We start from the raw sequence: 20,509 nt of genomic DNA, 5'->3' as shown, positions 1-20,509 counted from the left end.
CTTTGGGGTCTGTTACCTCTATAACCAGCAAGAACCCCCCCCTTCCCCAGCCGCTCTCTTACCTGCAGTGGGGAAGCAGAGCGCGGCGGCATAGGGCGGATGGTGGGCGGAGTCTGGGCTGGAGTAGGTGGAGTCTGGGCGGGAAGTGGCCGGAGGTGGGATGTGAGCGGAAAGATGGGGATCTTCTGAAGATTTTTTTGCAAGGGGCCCCACTGCACTCTAGTTACGCCACTGTCAATCACCTTTGCACCGCTTCTGACTTCAAATTTTGAAACTCCACCCCCTCTTTCTCACCTCCTGTCATTAATCCCACTTAGAAATTGGCTTCAAACCTGAAAAAAAACAAAAGAATATATTCCCTTATGAAAGGAAAATGAGAAACTCGCAGGTATTACTGGGCCGCTCCTGATCCGAGGAGACGCGTCTGCGCCTATTGAATACAAATATCCCCCAAACCTCACAATTAAAATCTAAACTCTGAAAATTCCATTCTCCGTATCGGAGGCTTGGGGCAGTCTCTATTATTAACTGCGCTGTTATACGTTTCCCGAATCCTCCCGGACCACCCAACTTCTCTCCCTTAATGGAATTATTTCTCTCCAAAGTGAAATTCACTCCGATTGTGTTAAAAAAGATCAAACTCTCGTTTGCAGCCCGAAGGGTTCAACTATGAATTATGGATGCGACGATTCTCTTCCCCTCTAATTCTCTTCTTCTGTTCTGCAGAACTTTCTGTGCAACGGAACCCTCTACATTTATGTATAAATATATAAATATGAGTCTTATCATTGGGGAACAGTGACAAAAGGAATTTATTTAAAGGGGAAGGGACATTCCTTAAACAAAATCAGAAAGGCCTGTCCTGCCGTTGGCATGGAAAACAGTTTGGGGAGAGGAGCGCTGAGTCTGTATCTAGGCAAAAAGTATGTTCAGTAAAAGCCCAATTCATTGCACTCACGTTGAACAATGCTGTCCCTTTAAGACCTGTTTAGAATTGTATCCCCCATTCTGCTGAACATCCTTAATGCTAATCCTAATATTGATCATGTTCAATCACTGGAAATAATAAAATGAAATGCAGGTTCCTTGTTTGCTTATCACAAAAGCAATCTCTTTCTGAGAAAAGGGGTACAAAAAAAACAATAAATAGTATAGTTTCTTTTTTTTAATAAAAAGTTAATAATTTATGTCCGCTTGCCAGTGGGTGAAGATTTAAGACAAAGCTCAATGCAGCTGTGTTCTGTTTCCCCGAGTATTTGCTTAAACATTATCATTCATGGACACCTGATATAACAATGGTTTCAGACTTTAACAGTCACCCTGCTATAGTTCCAGGGGTACCCAGGGCACAAATAAACACTCACCCCAAATCTCCCCCTAACTGACCTTCAGACTGGGCCCCCTTAGCTCATAACAAGGTTACAGATATATAGAAACATTGGGGTAACAGTCACCCTGCTATAGTTCCAGGGGTACCCAGGGTACAAATAAACACTCACCCCAAATCTCCCCCTAACTGACCTTCAGACTGGGTCCCCTTAACTCATAACAAGGTTACAGATATATAGAAACATTGGGGTGTCACCCTGGTATAGTTCCAGGGGTACCCAGGGCACAAATAAACACTCAACCAAAATCTCCCCCTAACTGACCTTCAGACTGGGCCCCCTTAGCTCATAACAAGGTTACAGATATATAGAAACATTGGGGTGTCACCCTGGTATAGTTCCAGGGGTACCCAGGGTACAAATAAGCACTCACCCCAAATCTCCACCTAACTGACCTTCAGACTGGGCCCCCTTAGCTCATAACAAGGTTACAGATATATAGAAACATTGGGGTAACAGTCACCCTGCTATAGTTCCAGGGGTACCCAGGGTACAAATAATCACTCACCCCAAATCTCCCCCTAACTGACCTTCAGACTGGGCCCCCTTAACTCATAACAAGGTTACAGATATATAGAAACATTGGGGTGTCACCCTGCTATAGTTCCAGGGGTACCCAGGGTACAAATAAACACTCACCCCAAATCTCCCCCTAACTGACCTTCAGACTGGGTCCCCTTAGCTCATAACAAGGTTACAGATATATAGAAACATTGGGGTGTCACTCTGCTATAGTTCCAGGGGTACCCAGGGAACAAATAATCTATCTATCTCAATAGAATCTCTATATGAGAACACATAGTTAACCTGTTTCTCATTGGGCTCCAGTAGGCAGTTGAGCTACAAAGCTAATTAAATTCTCTCTCCTTGGCCTAGATTGACAGCTCCGCTGGGGACAATGGGCCGGAGGGAGCTGGGCTGCTTTCAGCCAGTACTTCAGGGCAGCCATTGAACTGCTTGTCAGATAATACTGATTTTCCAGTCACTTTCAGTCTCAAGTGAGATTGCATGAGACACTTTAAGGTGAAAAGCTCTTCATTTCAATGCTAATAACAAAGAGAAGGGGGGGGGGTGTTAGGCTAAATACTAAAAGCTTTTCTCAGCGCTAATAGTACACACAGTGACAGGGCGGGGGGGTGACAGTTGCTTATTCATTTCCATGATCAAAATCTCCCAGAATCTGCAGCACAGAATCTCTATTCAACTGACCTACAACTGTCAGCCCGGGCCCTTCCATCTAACTGTCCTTGTGGCCCTTATTTATTGTTTCCTCTATTAGCAAAGGGACAGTCATAATAAGTAATCAGTAATATACACACTGTCCTGCTCCTCTGTTGGCCATTATTAGCTATAGGGGTCCTCCAGGTAGAAAACTGGGGGCTAAAAGAACTTGACACAGTCTGTCTGAATTATTTTCTTTATCTTTAACTTCAGCACCTTGGAGAGTTCTGATGTAATGTCACTGATTCCACAACTTCCCCTTGTATAGAAATATCATATATATATACTCTGTTATACAGATAGCTAGAATCTCAGCTGCCATAAAGCAGGACAGGACTGCTGCTTACAATGGGGATCAGATAGGATCTGTGCAGCCACTGGGACAGAATGTTCTGTTATACAGATAGTTAGAATCTCAGCTGCCATAAAGCAGGACAGGACTGCTGCTTCCAGAAAAGGGTCTTCCATTATTTCATTAATGAAGACAATTTGAATAAAATGAATGAATCCATGTAACCATAGTGTGAGGGGCTTGATAATGCGCTGTCAGCTGCACTTACTGAAGTAATTTACTCTGTAAGGAGAGTCAAAAATGTGGCCTCTCATGTGGCCTCTCTCTCTCTCTCCCTAACCCACTGCAGCCTAGTAGTAAGTGTGTGGTCTCCTCTAGCAGTAAGTTCAGCTGCACTTAATATTATAGTATTAATATTTACTACTATAGACACCATCTCTCCCTACTATACCTGCTATCCCACAGTCACACTCCCTTCCCAGAGACTATTATCCACTGTTACTATAGACACATCTCTCCCTACTATACCTGCTATCCCACAGTCACACTCCCTTCCCAGAGACTATTATCCACTGTTACTATAGACACCATTTCTCCCTACTATACCTGCTATCCCACAGTCACACTCCCTTCCCAGAGACTATTATCCCACTGTTACTATAGACACCATCTCTCCCTACTATACCTGCTATCCCACAGTCACACTCCCTTCCCAGAGACTATTATCCACTGTTACTATAGACACCATCTCTCCCTACTATACCTGCTATCCCACAGTCACACTCCCTTCCCAGAGACTATTATCCACTGTTACTATAGACACCATCTCTCCCTACTATACCTGCTATCCCACAGTCACACTCCCTTCCCAGAGACTATTATCCACTGTTACTATAGACACATCTCTCCCTACTATACCTGTTATCCCACAGTCACACTCCCTTCCCAGAGACTATTATCCACTGTTACTATAGACACATCTCTCCCTACTATACCTGCTATCCCACAGTCACACTCCCTTCCCAGAGACTATTATCCACTGTTACTATAGGCACCATCTCTCCCTACTATACCTGCTATCCCACAGTCACACTCCCTTCCCAGAGACTATTATCCCACTGTTACTATAGGCACCATCTCTCCCTACTATACCTGCTATACCTTGCTTAAATTCTGAATGCATCTGTGGCCCTGTTTAACTCACATATGGTGAAACAAATCAAAAAGCCGCTGTGCAATAAAGCATTCTAATACATCTGTGTTTAGTTAAAGGCTATAAATAATTTTCTCCCAAATTGCTTTAATTCACAGAACATTAATCATTTTATCTATTGATGACCAGGTCCCTTTAACCAACTCCCAATGAAACACGCGGTGGATTCTCTTGCGGATCATTAGTAAACCATCAATAAATTCCTTCACATTATTCCACTGAAAGTGTTTGCGGTGGCACCGAGGGATCAGAGATCAGGAGGGAAAGTGACAATATCCACATTAGAAACATTTCTCTGCAATCAATGGAATGTCACAATTTAACATAATCGATGGCTTTAGCCAGAAATGCAGATCTCAACATGGAAATTGCAACGACTTAATCAATTCGACATCCAAGACTTGGCTGTGCTGAGTCTGACAGCGACTGGGAAAAGCCACAGGGAACAGATCCACAACCTGCAACTCTCCTACTATTTCTGTTCTATACGTGACACTCAGTGTTTATCAGGGACACTGGGAGCTCCAACAATAACTTGAGAGCCACCGACTCTACTATCTACTATCCCTCCACAGGAGCAGATAAAATAAACTACACTGTCTAGAGGAAACCTTATGGGGTAAATATGTGTATTAATACAAAGACATAGAGAAGAGATTATCTATTGGTTCTGCAACCAGGGCTTTCATACGTTACAATGGGAAATAATTGAAGTTTTTATATAAATACTCTTCTGTTAATGAATTCATTCAGCCTGATGGTTAAGGGAATCATTGGATCTTCCACCCACCTCTATAATAAAACTATATATATATATATATACAATACACACACACATCTCCTGAATTCTCTCCAGTATAACTATGATTAAGAACTAATGTTGCTTTATTCACGCCATACAATCCTCAGTGTCTCAAGGGCTGTCGAGCCATCGCTTTGGAATCAAAGGCTCAATTGATTTACTTATTACTCCTCTGCCTTATCCAATCTCATTCCCACACTACTATTATACAGTATGTATCTGCTGCTTCCTTTGTATCTTAAGTATCTGGGGGATAATTAACTGAAAGGTCACAGGTTATAGAATCATTCATGTATTATAAGTGATAATGTACCCCCTACTGTAAATGATAAGGATATTAGGAGTCACTGAGGGGTTGTTCTGTGACCATATAAAGGCACAAGGCTGCAGGCTGAGTTATACAGGGAACTCTGAGTATCACTCATGTATTATAAGGGATAATGTACCCCCTACTGTAAATGATAAGGATATTAGTAGTCACTGAGGGGTTGTTCTTTCACCATATAAAGACACAAGGCTGCAGGCTGAGTTATACAGGGAACTCTGAGTATCACTCATGTATTATAAGGGATAATGTACCCCCTACTGTAAATGATAAGGATATTAGAAGTCACTGAGGGGTTGTTCTGTGACCATATAAAGACACAAGGCTGCAGGCTGAGTTATACAGGGAACTCTGAGTATCACTCATGTATTATAAGGGATAATGTACCCCCTACTGTAAATGATAAGGATATTAGAAGTCACTGAGGGGTTGTTCTGTGACCATATAAAGGCACAAGGCTGCAGGCTGAGTTATACAGGGAACTCTGAGTATCACTCATGTATTATAAGGGATAATGTACCCCCTACTGTAAATGATAAGGATATTAGAAGTCACTGAGGGGTTGTTCTGTGACCATATAAAGGCACAAGGCTGCAGGCTGAGTTATACAGGGAACTCTGAGTATCACTCATGTATTATAAGGGATAATGCACCCCCTACTGTAAATGATAAGGATATTAGAAGTCACTGAGGGGTTGTTCTGTGACCATATAAAGGCACAAGGCTACAGGCTGAGTTATACAGGGAACTCTGAGTATCACTCATGTATTATAAGGGATAATGTACCCCCTACTGTAAATGATAAGGATATTAGAAGTCACTGAGAGGTTCTGTGATAATATAAAGGCACAGGCCCTTTACAACAGGTTGAAATAGATGGAGCAGAGAAGTAACCATGTGATATAAGCCTAAAGGGCACCGAAATCCCAGATGAGTTCTAATATCCTTGTCATTTACAGTAGAGGATATATACATTCGTTCTTGCAAGTTTAATTCTCGTCACGTGACTTTTTTTTATTCTTATAAGATTTCACCCTTTAGGCGTAACATTGGGTTAGAGACAGAACATTTGCCCCATTCTTCTCAAAATATTATCCTACAACCTGTCCCTCTGCTAATTGATAATTTGCATGACAATGTCATTATCCACTTCAATAAACGCCTGATCGTTGTTCCGTGAAGTTTCAGGAGAGATCAGGCATCTGTCAGTCATTTCTCTCCGCGCGATTAGTGGGTCAATGTTCCACCACGGGCGACCCCAGCCAGGTGCCTCCTCTGGTTCCGCATTGTGGTCGGAATTACTGGGACTTTGGAGCTGGAAACATCTGCGCACAAAAGCCCAAGGTGATTAAATAGAGAAAAATATCTCTGTAACAAGTAATTTGGGTTCAGTTGGTTAATTAGAGGCAGTAGGAAAAGCAGATGTGGGGGCCACGAGAGGGACCCAAGGAAACTGAGACAAATTATTTCTTCTGTACAGACTATTAAAACAATACATACTGTGTTCATGTGCCTTTTATACTTTATATTTTCTTTATTTCCCATGAAATGTAGTGAATCAACCTCTTCCACAATATATTAGCTCCAAAAATTGTTGTTTTGCAACACAGTCCTGCCCTGCTTTTTGGCAGCTGAGATTCTAGCTATCTGTATAACAGAACATTCTGTCCCAGTGGCTGCACAGATCCTATCTGATCCCCATTGTAAGCAGCAGTCCTGTCCTGCTTTATGGCAGCTGAGATTCTAGCTATCTGTATAACAGAACATTCTGTCCCAGTGGCTGCACAGATCCTATCTGATCCCCATTGTAAGCAGCAGTCCTGTCCTGCTTTATGGCAGCTGAGATTCTAGCTATCTGTATAACAGAACATTCTGTCCGAGTGGCTGCACAGATCCTATCTGATCCCCATTGTAAGCAGCAGTCCTGTCCTGCTTTATGGCAGCTGAGATTCTAGCTATCTGTATAACAGAACATTCTGTCCCAGTGGCTGCACAGATCCTATCTGATCCCCATTGTAAGCAGCAGTCCTGTCCTGCTTTATGGCAGCTGAGATTCTAGCTATCTGTATAACAGAACATTCTGTCCCCAGAGAGAAGGGTTTTTCAAGAATTTTAAATGGAGTTTCGGGGAGATTTAGTCGCATGGAGACTAATTGCCTCTTCTTTGTGGCGACCAATCTCCTTGAACGCCTTCCCTCACTCTTGCGCTAGCTAAAATGAAAAATCGCGCGTGTATTCGTTTTCCGAAGTCGCCCGAAGTTGCCTCAAAGTCAGAGGTCGCCGCAAAGCCAGACGACTAAATCTCCGCGAAACACCCAGTGTGACCTTACCCTAAATCTGTGGAGTCGGGGTTACAAGTTGTTAGGCCCATAATCGCATCACCCAGGTATCTTAAAAACTCAGGAAAACATTACCCCCCCCACCCCTCGTCCATAATTGATCGACATGATCAGACGAAGCTTCTCTCTGTGTTTCTCGGCCACAATAGCAGCTGATAAATAATCCACCAGATCTGGCAACGTCTCCTGACTCATCTGTCACCAGAAGGGTTAATATAATTTGTTTTCTCTCGACTCCGCCAACCAGATGGTAACTAAAATATTAAACAGCCTTAATTGCAATGCACTGAGACAACTCTGCTATTTTATAATGTTGTGGCTTTGAAAAGTGCTTGATTTAATAGCAGATCCGTAGCAGGGAGCAGCTTGGTGAGAATGGCAATCTGTCCCTTTTATTAATGATCCGATTGGAGCAGATTCTACTGTGACTTGCAGTTGGTAATGTGAGATGAGCTTGACTTGCTGTCCGTTTATCACTAATTCATTTATGATACACCAGGGTACAGAAAGCAGTAATCAGCTATAAAATATACATCAGGATCAACTAATATCCTTATCGTTTCAAGTAGGGGGTACATTATCCCTTATAATACATGAGTGATACTCAGAGTTCCCTGTATAACTCAGCCTGCAGCCTTGTGTCTTTATATGGTCACAGAACAACCCCTCAGTGACTTCTAATATCCTTATCATTTACAGTAGGGGGTACATTATCCCTTATAATACATGAGTGATACTCAGAGTTCCCTGTATAACTCAGCCTGCAGCCTTGAGCTTTTATATGGTCACAGAACAACCCCTCAGTGACTTCTAATATCCTTATCATTTACAGTAGGGGGTACATTATCCCTTATAATACACGAGTGATACTCAGAGTTCCCTGTATAACTCAGCCTGCAGCCTTGTCCCTTTATATGGTCACAGAACAACCCCTCAGTGACTTCTAATATCCTTATCATTTACAGTAGGGGGTACATTATCCTTTATAATACATGAGTGATACTCAGAGTTCCCTGTATAACTCAGCCTGCAGCCTTGTGCCTTTATATGGTCACAGAACAACCCCTCAGTGACTTCTAATATCCTTATCATTTACAGTAGGGGGTACATTACCCCTTATAATACATGAGTGATACTCAGAGTTCCCTGTATAACTCAGCCTGCAGCCTTGTGCCTTTATATGGTCACAGAACAACCCCTCAGTGACTTCTAATATCCTTATCATTTACAGTAGGGGGTACATTATCCCTTATAATACATGAGTGATACTCAGAGTTCCCTGTATAACTCAGCCTTGAGTCTTTATATGCTATCATTAGGCAGGAAGGAATATTAATATTGAGGATATGGAACAAATACATTGAAATAAAGAATAGAGAGAGTATGAAACAATGGAGTTCCTAAAGTGAAAAAATACATTATTTTAATGAAACTGTAACTGTCTCCTGTCCTCCTGGATTCCATAAAAACTTCAGCCGCTAATTGAAGCCCCATTGTTCTCCGTCTGATTCTTCTGTTAATGGATTGAGTGCTGGCAGAGAGAGAAGGTGCGAGTGTCAGCTCATGCGTAAACTTTATAAGTCTCGCAGCTTCCCTTGCACCCATTGTATTTCTCTGCTTGTCTCCCGGCCAATGAATGTCATTCTTTATAATAATTGTTTTCACGTATTTTTGCTTTTCTTCTACATTTGGATCCACTTCTGAAGTCTATGTGTTTCATACGGTACTTCCAGTAGGTGCACCATCATCAAACACCAGGTGAAGTGAAGGAGATGACAGGTAGAAAGGTGTTTTCTCATTGGCTGGAGCTCAAGTGCCTTGTTCCAATCAGAAGCTGTAAGAAGTGTATAATAACCAGTAGAAAACATCATTTAAATAATACAAACATACTGTATATATACTTCTCATGGGTGTTCTTTTGGGGTCTCCTGCCCCACAGAATTGATCCTTTCACAATCCACCGAAACCTCAACCATGTTTTACTAAATTTACAACCCCCAGCAGCACTTGTCCTTACTATACACACACTGGGGTTTAAAGGGGTGTTTCACCTTTAAGTGAACGGTAGTATATTATAGAACAGCTCATTCTAACTATTGTTTAAATTGGGCTTCATTTTGTTTTATATATAATTTTTTAATTATTTGCCTTCTTCTTCTGACTATTTCCAGCTTTCAAATGGGGGTCACTGACCCCATCTAAAAAACAAATACTCTGTAAGGCTACAAATGTATAGTTATTGCTACTTTTTATTCCTCCTCTTTCTATTCAGGCCTCTCCTTTTCATATTCCAGTCTCTTATTCAAATCACTGCATGGTTGCTAGGGGACTTTGGACCCTAGCAACCGGACGGCTGAAATTACAGACTGGGGAGCTGTGGAATAAACAGCTAAATTACCAATAAATAACGAATACCAATTGCAAATTGTCTCAGAATATCGTTCTCTACATCATACTACAAGTTAATTTAAAGGGGTTGCTCTCATTTAATTTATCTTTGAGTATGACGTAGAAAGGGATATTCTGAGACAATTTGCAATAGGTTTTCATTTTCTATGATTTGTGGTTTTTGAGTTATTTAGATTTTTATTCAGCAGCTCTCCAGTTTGCAAATTCAAGTTGCTATGGTCCAAATTCCCCTAGCAACCATGCATTGATTTGAATAAGAGACTGGAATATAAATAGGAGAGGCCTAAACATAAAGATGAGTAATTAAAAGTAGCAAATAATAAATATGTAGCCTTACAGAGCATTTATATTTACTCGGGGGGCGGCGACCCCCATTTTAAAGCTGTAAAGATTCAGAAGAAGACGGCAGCTCATTTAAAAACCATAAAGAATAAATATTGAAAAGTTGCTTAGAATTAACTATTCTATAACAAGCTAAAAATTAACTTAAAGGTGAACCAACCCTTTAATCACCTTCACTGCATCTGGGCGGCAACACATAGCAACCAATCAGTGATCAGCTTTTCAGCCAGCAATAAGCAGCGCAATCAAAAAGTTTGATTGGTTGCCATGGGTTACCGGTTAAGGGAAATTTGCTCAGTGTTGATAAATGACCCCCCTCTATCCCACAAAGGTACTTGCACCCCAACACCCCGTTATTCCAGCTTTATGTAGACGGATTAAACTCCATTGCCCCTAATACAAGTTTCCCTTTCTCGTCTCCCCTTTACATTTCATGGTGACACTTCCTCCATACAACTGATAACAGCTCCTCGCTTTATGGCCCCCGTGATTGAAGAGTCACTTAGAGAGCGTTGCTTTAACAATATAATTCCCAAGCTGAAATCAATGCGCTCGCTTGAGACGTCGCAACGGGCCAATTACTCTGCGATCGCCGTTAAATCGCATAAGAGGAGCCTATTCCTCCACCTTCGCAGCTTTAATGTGAAATACAAAGTCATCTCTATTGCATCGTAAATGAACTGCTTTACATCATCACACAACGTGATTGTGGTTTCTCTGTTAAAGGGAAACTATCACAATAGACGTATAAAATTCTGTCTTTGAGAGACGGGGTGATCTTGCTTAGGGAGGAAGCGCAGCAGCTAGGTCTCACTTTACGGCGCATAATACGAGGTCTACTTGTAGGGGCTGATTCATTAAGGGTCGAATATCGAGGGTTAATTAACCCTCGATATTCGACTAGGAATTGAAATCCTTCGAATTCGAATATTGAAGTCGAAGGATTTAGCGCAAATATTGCGATCGTACGATCGAAGGATTATTCCTTCGATCGAACGATTAAATCCTTCGAATCGAACGTTTCGAAGGATTTTAATCCAACGATCGAAGGAATATCCTTCCATCAAAAAAACTTAGGAAAGCCTATGGGGACCTTCCCCATAGGCTAACATTGACTTTGGTAGCTTTTAGATGGCGAACTAGGGGGTCGAAGTTTTTTTTAAAGAGACAGTACTTGGACTATCGAATGGTCGAATAGTCGAACGATTTTTAGTTCGAATCCGAATCGATTTAAAGTCGTAGTTGTAGTCGAAGGTCGAAGTAGCCCATTCGATGGTCAAAGTAGCCCAAAAAATACTTCGAAATTCTAAGTTTTTTTACTTCGAATCCTTCACTCGAATTTAGTGAATCGGCCCCTTAGTGTTGTTGTCCCATTATGATCTATATCCATAATATCACTGTTAGCATTTTGCTCCATGGAAAATTTTACTCAAATATTATATTGATTTACAAGAGAATTTATATTACTATTTTTAAAAAAACAACTAGTGTCTTAAAGGGGTGGGTCACCTTTGAGTTAACTTTTAGCATGTAATAGAATGTATTTGTATTATTGCTATTACTCATCTTTCTATTCAGTCCCTCTCCTATTCATATTCCAGTCTCTTATTCAACCCAATGCTTGGTTGCTAGGGTAATTAGGACCCTAGCAACCAGACAGCTGAAATTGCAAATTGGAGAGCTGCTGAATAAAAAGCTAAATAACTCAAAAACTACAAATAGAAAATTGCAAATTATCTCATAATATCAATCTCTATGCCATACTATCAGTTCATTTAAAGGTGAACAACTCCTTGAAGAAGCATATGGGCTCCAGAGCATTGTAATTCTCTTGGGAACAGAAATTGTTTTAAGAACTGGTGGTTAAAGGGGCACACAATAAGCTATAAACTCATATTGAACTGTCTATTCATTGTGAATAAATTTAATAAAAGTAATACAGGTATGGGACCTGTTATCCAGAATGCTCGGGACATGGGGTTTTCCGGATAACGGATCTTTCCGTAATTTGGTTCTTCATACCTTAAGTCTATTAGAAATTCATGTAAACATTAAATAAACCCAATAGGCTGGTTTTGCTTCCAATAAGGGTAGAGGCACACGATGCTATTTGGGCTAAAAATCGCCTCTTCTTCGGGCGACTAATCTCCCAGCAAAGCCTTCCCACTGGTTAGAATGTAAATTGCCAGCGGGATGGCACTCGGAACGCTTCGTTTTCCAAAGTTGCCTCACGAGGAAACTTCGGGCGACTTCGGAAAACGAAGGGCTCCGAGTGCCATCCCGCTGGCAATTTAGATTCTAGCCAGGGGGAAGGCTTTGCTGGGAGATTAGTCGCCCGAAGAAATAACGATTTCTCGCTGGGCAACTAAATCTCCCCGAATCTTAGCGTCTACCCTTATCATAAGGATTAATTATATCTAAGTTGGGATCAAGTACGAGCTACTGTTTTATTATTTTTAACAGGGATGCCCTGAATCCACTACTTTGGATTGGGCCGAACCCCTGAATCCTTCGCAAAAGATTCAGCCGAATACTGAACTGAATCTGAATCCTGATTTGCATATGCAAATTATGAGTGGGAATGGGAATTTTTTTTTACTTCCTTGTTATGAGATAAAAAGTCACGCAATTTCCCTCCCAGGCCCTAATTTGCATATGCAAATTAGGCTTCGGATTCCGTTCGGCCGGGTAGAAGGATTCGGCTGAATCTGAATCCTGCTGAAAAAGGCCGATTCCCGAACCGAATCCTGGCTTCGGTGCATCCCTAATTTTTTAATTGATTATTTAATTAGCTTTCTGGATAATGAGTTTCCATATAATGGATCCCATAGCTGTACCCTATTTTTGGGGAGGATAAATATATATCTCTGTAAGACAGGCAGCCTGATCATTACTATTGCCTACATTGTTCCCGCAGTCTCACCCACACGCTCTAATGTAATCTCTCCAGTTCCAGTCCGTGTATAACGAGGGAGCTTCTTCATTAAGGGAACACTGTTTTCATTTCATTCTAATCAGAAACCTGAAAAGATTTCCAACTTACAGCCCCGAGAAATCAATACTGGGTTTATTTTTAAAGACTTTGACACAAAGGAATGAGATTCCCGGCTCTGCTCGTTCTGCAGGGGAGGGGAATGGATTTGCCGGACCCCTGAGGATTTGCACTCTTACCCCTCTTTCTCTCTTCACATTGTTCCCTTGCATTAAAAATAAATCATTTATCAAAGTCGTTTCTATTCTTTGTCGTTTTTTCTCTCTCTCTGTAACGCTCGGCTATTGCCATTCACAAGGGATACTGGTACCCCCAAATTTCCTTTTTTATTTCATCTTATAACTCATTTAAGTGGTGGTTCCCCTTTTAGTATGTTATAGATTGGCTAATTCTAAGCAACTTTTCAATTGGTCTTCATCTTTTCTTTTTTTTTTACAGTTTTTGAATTATTCACCTTTTTCTGCTGATTCTTTCCAGCTTTCAAATGGGGGTCACTGACCCCATCTAAAAAACAAATGCTCTGTAAGGCTACACATTTAGGGGCAAATTTATCAAGGGTCGAATTTCGAAGTAATGGGAGTTTTTTTAAACTTCCATAACTCCGAAATTCGAATGAAAAAAGACCGTAGATCGAAATTTATCAAAATATTTAAGTTCTTTTTTTTTGGCCAAATAGGTCAGTTTTCAATCAAATAGGTCAGTTTTTGATCAAATTCAAATAGTACGAATCGAAGTAATAGCGTATTCAAATTTCGAATTTTTCAAAGTCCACCAATTGACTCCAGATAGGTTCTAGGAGGTCCCCCATAGGCTAAAACAGCAATTCGCCAGGTTTTAGATGGCGAATGGTCGAAGTCAAACTTTTAAAGAGACAGTACATGATAAATCTCGAAAGTCAAATTTTTTAAATTCGAATTCGATCTGCCTTTCATTGTTATTGCTACTGTTTATTACTCATATTTTTAATCAGGCCTCTCTTAATTATATTCCAGTTTCTTATTCATATCAATGCATGGTTGCTAGGGTAATATGGACCTTAGCAACCAGATGGCTGAAATTACAAACTGGAGAGCTGCTGAATAAATAGCTAAATAAATCAGAAACCACAAATAATAAAAAATGAAAACCAATTGCAAAATGTCTCAGAATATCCCTCTCTACATCATACTAACAGTTAATTTAAAGGTGTATAACCCCTTTAATAATAAAAAAATATATATAATCCCATTTTTCTATGTTATGGATGCAATAGTACCTGAACTATAAATTATAAAATAAAAATATTTGTGTTTTTTTTTTACCACAATCCCTTGATAATGCAAGTAATTATGGACCCTTAGACATATCAATGGGCTGCAGAGAGTATTTCCCAGCATGCAATGCAGCACAGCTATGGATCAGTAAATGGCACCGCATTACATGGATGATCCGGTTGATAAAGTCTGTTCCACTCCGACTATAATGTCAAGCTGTTCATTTACTGAGAGAGTCATTATGGGTCTGACACTCACAGGATCCAGTTTGATAAATTAGCCATTTGTAATGCGAGGGTGGCGCGGCGGGCGAGTTGTTATCTCAAGATCACAAGAGAAATGATCCTACTGGAAGGAATAAAGCGAAGAATCTCATACACGCCAAACATTGCAATGCAGAAGATTTATCAACAAAGACCATTATTGCTTTTTTTCTGTAAAGGGTAAAATTACCTTTTTTTTTTCTAGGGAGCGTTTGCTAAAAATGACAAAAACTATTTGGCTAAAACAATTGTTCAGTGGATACAAAGGACTGAAGAAGTTGATTTGTAGCGCATCAAGCAAAATGCTTTCCCCCAAGAACGTTATAAGCATCTACACAAGTTTAAGAAACGTATCCATCTACATTCTCTAGACCAACCAGATAAGAAGTTGCTTGAGATGGAAAGAGAGGGGTGAGATGGAGACAATAGGACAAGATGGAAACAATAGGACAAGATGGAAACAATAGGACAAGATGGAGACAGTAGGACAAGATGGAGACAGTAGGACAAGATGGAGACAATAGGACAAGATGGAAACAATAGGACAAGATGGAGACAGTAGGACAAGATGGAGACAGTAGGACAAGATGGAGACAGTGGGGCAAGATGGAGACAGTAGGACAAGATGAAGACAGTAGGGCAAGATGGAGACAGTAGGACAAGATGGAGACAGTGGGACAGAATGGAAACAGTAGGGAAAGGTAGAGACAGTAAGGCAAGGTGTAGATAGTGGGGCAAGGTGGAGACAGTGGGGCAAGATGGAAACAGTAGGAAAAGATGGAGACAGTAGGACAAGACAGAGACAGTAGGAGAAGATGGAGACAGTAGGGTGAGATGGAGACAGTAGGACAATAGGGAAACATCAAAGCAAGGTGGAGACAGTAGGGCAAGATGGAGACAGTAGGGCAAGATGGAGACAGTAGGGCAAGATGGAGACAGTAGGACAAGATGGAGACAGTAGGACAAGATGGAGACAGTAGGGCAAGATGGAGACAGTAGGGCGAGATGGAGACAGTAGGACAAGATGGAGACATTAGCACAAAATGGAGACAGTAGGGCAAGATGGAGACAGAAGGAGAACAATATTTAGTCAGAAGGGTGACAGTGGGGCGCGATGGAGACAGTAGAAGACTATTGAAACCATAGGACAAGATGGAAACTGGAGGACTAAACTATATGGAGACAGTAGGGCAAGACTGATACCGTAGAACAAGATGGAGACAGTAGTACAAGATTCTACTATAGGACAAAAAGAAAGACACTGGGGGTCATTTATAAACAATGGACACATTTGCACCTGGGCTGTTACCCATGGCAACCAATCAGATGTTTGCTTTCATTGTTTCCCTGACAGCTGGCTAATAAAATCTAATCACTGATTGGTTGCTTTTCGTTACTGTCCAGGTGCAAATTTGCCCAGTGTTTATAAATGAGCCCCAGTAGGAGAAGATATTGGTTAGTATTGTGCAGTGTTGGTCCACTCAAATACCAGGAAAACTCCCAGTGGTCCCAGTTATCAGTTGGCCCTCATGTTCTGACCCCTTGTCCTATTTCATGATCATTCCCTATTTCATGTGCGAAAGCAAAGAGGTGAAATAGATGGAAGAATAGATTACAGTATGGATGGAACAGACTTGGAGAACAAAGAAGTTGAGTAAGGAGAAGAGGAGAAATAGTATATATTGTATAGGGTTTTCTGATTTGCCTCTGTCATCCCAGTCTGAGACTGGTGCTGACTGGGAAAAACATATTGATAAGTTAACTGACTCCTGGGGAAACTCACCTTTGTGTCGGCAACTGGTCAATCAGATGGACATAGACTGGGACTAATGTGAATTGTGAAAACAAAAATCGTTTTGTATTCGCTCTGTGTTACAGGAATAAAAAGTCCAAGTCCTGCTGCTTTTGTCAGTTACTGATGTGGCCACTAGGGGTGCTAGAGTTACACTGTTCTCTCTACATTGCATCCAATGGGGAAATGCACTATAAGAATTCTTCCAAAGATACAGACACTGTAACAGTATTTCAGCTGATCAGAGTAACATACAGACTTTATGTCTTTCCTATGAGCCCATCAGTGTGTTATGTACCACCTTATCCACAGACACATATCTCTGCCTTGTTTACATCTTATTGTGGAACAAGAAAAATATCCCGATGCTGAAATCCAATTCAACCTGATTATATAATATTTTATTAGATGGAATATTGGGCTGCTGATTGGCACAATCACACAGGCGTATGCCTTGTATATCTCTAATGACAAGCAGCATATACAGTGCAATGCAATCTATTTTCAAAACAGACCCGGGGGATGTTATATTCCAAGCAGAAAAATGATGATAAAATAGGTTTTTAGATTGCGGCCGCCACTATATTATTATATTAGAGACCTGGAACGGCACAACTACATCTACATGTTATTATCCCCTCCTATAAAATCACATTGTGGGGTGAGATTTTCTACAAATGTAAGAACTGAAATTGGGCCATTGATCAGAACCCCTATTAGACTAATTTCTATGGCACCATATGCCCCAGTTGTCTCTAGTTAAGGTTGCCAAACAATATATAGTGAATAAAGTACCCCCTATTGTAAAATATAAGGATATTATAAGTCACCGAGGAGTTTCATGACCATATAAAAGTACGAGGCCGAAGGCTGAGTGTTTTTATACAGGTCATGGAACTCCAAATTAACTTCTAATATCCTCCAAATTAACTTCTAATATCCTCAATATTTTGCAACTGGGGGTACTTTATTTATTATAATACACAAGTTTCAGGGAGTCATGTGACAGAAATGACATCAGAACTCACCGTTTATAACTGATGACATCAGAACTCACCGTTTATAAGGATATAAATTACAGGATATTCATGGCTTTTGTGTATTATATATATATATATATATATATATATATATATATATATATATATATACCCACCAAACGCAGGCAATATCAGTTTAATCAGATTGGTCAGCCCTAGGGCCAAACGATTGGGTTACAACAATAGAAATGAGCGCCAATGGGACGAGGATCTCAGTCCTCGATCACAAAAACCTGACTGATCGATATCTGGTAATCAGTGAATTTTAACACCGCCATCAATTTGCAGGCGACAATTCCGATGCCGGCGACATTTGACGCGCATTAAAGTCAATGGGCGTCCGTCGCTGGCGTCAAAATTGTCACCGGTGGAAGAAAAAAAAACCCGACGCAGGCGAATTTTCTCATTAAATTCGCAAATTTATTCGCCGACTGCAAAACACACAAATGCACCGCGAAGTTGCGCCTGCCGAATGAATTCGCCCATCACTACTGTTGATTTTTGGCCTGATATCAATCGTGGAGACCCATCGGAACGCCTCCTACATGGGCAGATAATCTGTGGAATAAAGGCAGCTTTAATCTACCCTTGTATGGCCACCATTAGCCTCAATGGGCCAACTCACCAGAATGTGTGCGGAGGGTTTGGGAGGATCCAGGGGTGTAATTGACATAGATAGTCCTGTCTTTTTATTTTTAATTTTATATTAGTAGGAAGCAGGGCCACCATCAAGAATCCAGGGAGCCCATACTTAACAGGTGCCTCCTCAATTGTTAGCCCATTGATCACCTGGAACCCCTCTCATCAATTATGCATTCACTTATTTTAAAGGTTTACTTATCCTTTAGGGTAAGGGCACACGCTAAGATTCGAGGAGATTTAGTCGCCCGGCTACGAATCGGCTCTTCTTCGGGCGACTAATCTCCCTGAAAAGCCTTCCCGCCGTCTAGAATCGAAATCGCCAGCGGGATGGCACTTGGATCGCTTCGGCTTTCCGCAGTCGCCCAAAGTTTTCTCACGAGGCGACTTCGGGCGACTTCGGAAAATGAAGCGTTCCAAGTGCCATCCCAACGTCGATTTTCATTCTAGCTGGCGGGAAGGCAGTTCAGGGTGAAATATCAGTGTGTGTTTATGCCCTTAAAGAGATGAGTATTCAGCAGGGACTATTTGCCTTTGTGCATTTGTCTTCAGCCGTTGTCTTTGTGGAGGCAACACAACTGTAAACGCAGATGCATTTTGTTTCTACGTTTTTTTGCAGAACTGTGAATTCTAACTGGAGCAAGATCATGACCAAGAGAGAGATAATCTGAGACAATTTGCAATTGGATTTCATTTTTTACAATTTGTAGTTTTTGAGTTATTGAACTTTTTATTCAGCAGCTCATCAGCTGATCACCGATTGGTTGCTATGTGTTACCGCCCAGATGCAACTTTGCCCAGTGAAGGCAATGATGGGGGTTGTTCACCTTTAAATTAACTTATAATATGATGTACAGAGATATATGAGACCATTTTCAATTGGTTTTCATTATTGATCGGTTATTTAACTTTTTATTCAGCAGCTCTCCAGTCTGTAATTTCAGCGGTCTGGTTGCTATTATTGAAATAACCCTAGCAACCATATCAATAACAATACATTTGTAGCCTTACTGAGCATTTGTTTTAATAGATGGGGTCAGTGACCCTCATTTGAAAATTGGAAAGAGTCAGAAGAAAAAGGCAAATAATTAAAAAGCTATAAAAAAATAAATAATGAAGACCAATTGAAGAGTTGCTTAGCATTAACCGTTCTTTAACAGTTAAGTTAAAGGTGACCCCCTTTAATACAGGGAACTGCCCCCATCTTTAACCATCACTCACACCAACCTCATTATTATTGTTTCACACAATCCCCAGTCTGAATTGAGTTCACTGGATGTGGTGCTGCCAACATGGAGAGCTTTAAATGAAGTCGCAGTTGTAAATGATTTGAGTGGTGACTGACAGTCAGACCCATAACTGCCATGAGTGTTTATTAGCAGAGCAAACATAGATTATTTGCTAGCCGGCCGGCACATAGAGCTCCAGGACTCACTCCAACTGGCCAGACACTCGGACAAATATTTATTCGTATGGTTAATACAAAGAGTATTACAAGTAAAACTAATAATAATGCTGAAAAACAATGAAGTCCCATAGTCGTCCCTTTAGCTAAAATCTCCAGCCCCCCCATGTGACACTTTAGTGACTACTTATTATTCCTGCAGGAGAGGCCACAGTGTGTGACTATTAATCATCAGACTATTCCCATTTACACCATGAGGCACATGTGACCCAGTTGATGTGTGAGTTGCCCCCTGGCTTTGCTTCATAAGTGATATTTTATTGTGAGGTTCATAAACAGCACCTGGGCTTGAGGAATATAATTAAATTCACTTGACCTTTAATGTATGAAAATGCCAACTTCTTCCCTACACCAGTCTGTCTCCTCATATATGTAACATCCCCCATTCACCAGCTTTATGCCCCCCACTACATATACCAGTTACCCCAATACCCAAACCTGCTTCCCCCTTTCTCATCCCCAAATACACACCTGTCTCCCCTCCCCCCACACACACCTGTCTCCCCTCCCCCACACACACCTGTTTCTTCCACACACACAGTTGACCCCCCCAACACACACTCACATATACACACTCACTCACACTCACATATACACTCATACTCACACTCACTCAAATATGCACACTCATACTCACTCACACATACACTCACACTCACACAACACACTGTGAGTTGCACAGAGAACTCATCATTTAGTTCTTATTAAACCCACCCACGTCTCAGTACCCACTG

This window comes from Xenopus laevis, chromosome 4L (genome assembly GCF_017654675.1).
Source record: "Xenopus laevis strain J_2021 chromosome 4L, Xenopus_laevis_v10.1, whole genome shotgun sequence".
Lineage (NCBI taxonomy): Eukaryota > Metazoa > Chordata > Amphibia > Anura > Pipidae > Xenopus > Xenopus laevis.
The sequence above is the reverse complement of the archived record's forward strand: the minus strand, read 5'-3'. Positions refer to the sequence as shown.